Source organism: Cyclopterus lumpus, chromosome 23, assembly GCF_009769545.1.
Source record: "Cyclopterus lumpus isolate fCycLum1 chromosome 23, fCycLum1.pri, whole genome shotgun sequence".
Taxonomy (NCBI): domain Eukaryota; kingdom Metazoa; phylum Chordata; class Actinopteri; order Perciformes; family Cyclopteridae; genus Cyclopterus; species Cyclopterus lumpus.
In genome coordinates, this window is record NC_046988.1 from 16,395,865 (window position 1) to 16,398,364 (window position 2,500).

Sequence of the window (2,500 nt, forward strand, 5' to 3'; positions counted from 1 at the left end):
GAGTGATGCAGAGTGATGCACATGTGTAGAGTGATGCAGAGTGATGCACATGTGTAGGGTGAAGCAGAGTGATGCACATGTGTAGGGTGAAGCAGAGTGATGCACATGTGTAGAGTGATGCAGTGATGCACATGTGAAGAGTGATGCAGAGTGATGCACATGTGTAGAGTGATGCAGAGTGATGCACATGTGTAGAGTGATGCACATGTGTAGGGTGAAGCAGAGTGATGCACATGTGTAGGGTGATGCAGAGTGATGCACATGTGTAGGGTGATGCAGGGTGATGCACATGTGTAGAGTGATGCACATGTGTAGGGTGATGCAGAGTGATGCACATGTGTAGGGTGATGCAGAGTGATGCACATGTGTAGAGTGATGCAGAGTGATGCACATGTGTAGGGTGAAGCAGAGTGATGCACATGTGTAGAGTGATGCACATGTGTAGGGTGAAGCAGAGTGATGCACATGTGTAGAGTGATGCACATGTGTAGGGTGAAGCAGAGTGATGCACATGTGTAGGGTGATGCAGGGTGATGCACATGTGTAGAGTGATGCAGAGTGATGCACATGTGTAGGGTAATGCAGAGTGATGCACATGTGTAGAGTGATGCAGAGTGATGCATATGTGTAGAGTGATGCAGAGTGATGCACATGTGTAGAGTGATGCAGAGTGATGCACATGTGTAGAGTGATGCAGAGTGATGCACATGTGTAGAGTGATGCAGAGTGATGCATATGTGTAGAGTGATGCAGAGTGATGCATATGTGTAGAGTGATGCAGAGTGATGCACATGTGTAGAGTGATGCAGAGTGATGCACATGTGTAGAGTGATGCAGAGTGATGCACATGTGTAGAGTGATGCAGAGTGATGCACATGTGTAGAGTGATGCAGAGTGATGCACATGTGTAGAGTGATGCACATGTGTAGGGTGATGCAGGGTGATGCAGAGTGATGCACATGTGAAGGGTGATGCAGGGTGATGCAGAGTGATGCACATGTGTAGAGTGATGCATATGTGTAGAGTGATGCAGAGTGATGCACATGTGTAGAGTGATGCATATGTGTAGAGTGATGCAGAGTGATGCATATGTGTAGAGTGATGCAGAGTGATGCACATTTGAAGAGTGATGCACATGTGAAGAGTGATGCACATGTGAAGAGTGATGCACATGTGAAGAGTGATGCAGAGTGATGCACATTTGAAGAGTGATGCAGAGTGATGCACATGTGAAGAGTGATGCAGAGTGATGCACATGTGAAGAGTGATGCAGAGTGATGCACATGTGTAGAGTGATGCAGAGTGATGCACATGTGAAGAGTGATGCAGAGTGATGCACACACTCATCAGAGCTCCTGGAAGAATCCCTCTGGGCTGTTTTACGTCTGCAGAGCGACAACAAACCGAGAGTCTTCTGAAGGCTCGATATTATTTATGGTCATGTCTTCAGTCAGATATCAGTTTGCATCACTTGCCTTTAGCTTAGCTTAGCACAAAGACTGCAAGCAGAAGGAAACTGTTAGCCTAGCTTAGCACAAAGACTGCAAGCAGAAGGAAACTGTTAGCCTAGCTTAGCACAAAGACTGCAAGCAGGGGGATCCTGTTGCATTCTTATTCCCAAATGTTGCACGAAGATAATTAAACTTGGTAAATGTAGTTGAGACAAAGCTAAATTAATAAGCGATGCCACCAAAGGGACTTCTGAGATGCTAGCATTTACCATGGTAACAACTTCTAGAAACCACAACATCACACTTTTACATATATTTAATTATATTTAATTAAATATATTTATATATACCTAATAACATGTAGAGTTAGGATGTGGATTATTATTTTCTAGCTATAGGCTAGCAGTTTCTCCTAAGCTATGCAAAACTAAGCTAAAGGCATTGTGGATGCCGAGGAGCCACCAGGCTCAGCCTCTGATTGGCTGGCACTCTTTGCCTTGGATGGTGGGATTGGTTAGGGTTAGGGTAAGAATAAAGAGATAAGCCAATCAGAGACAGAGTGTGTGTGTGTTTGTGGGGGGGGGGGGGGGGACCTTAATGTAGCCTCCTGGAGGTAGCCAATATCTCTGCATTGTAAAGCACTTTTATTTGTATTTATTCATTTTAAGACAAGTAATCAATGGACTCCTCTGCAATTTATATTTTATTGCCCTTAAATCAACAATTCATTCACACACTTCTGATCAATTTCTTCAAAAAATTAAAATGTGCAAAATAAATCATGAAGTTCGTCTTTGAGCTGCATAATTAATGAAAAGGCCAAATATGGCTTCTTATAAATAATCAACTGTAGTTAATACAGCATCATCAGCGGCTTCTGAGACTCAAACCGCCGGTTTGGTTCAATCCCTCCAGACAGTTATGGATCAATAGCTACGGATACTGATCAATAACTACGGATACTGATCAATAACTACGGATAGTGATCAATAACTACGGATACTGATCAATAACTACGGATACTGATAACTACGGATACTGATCAATAA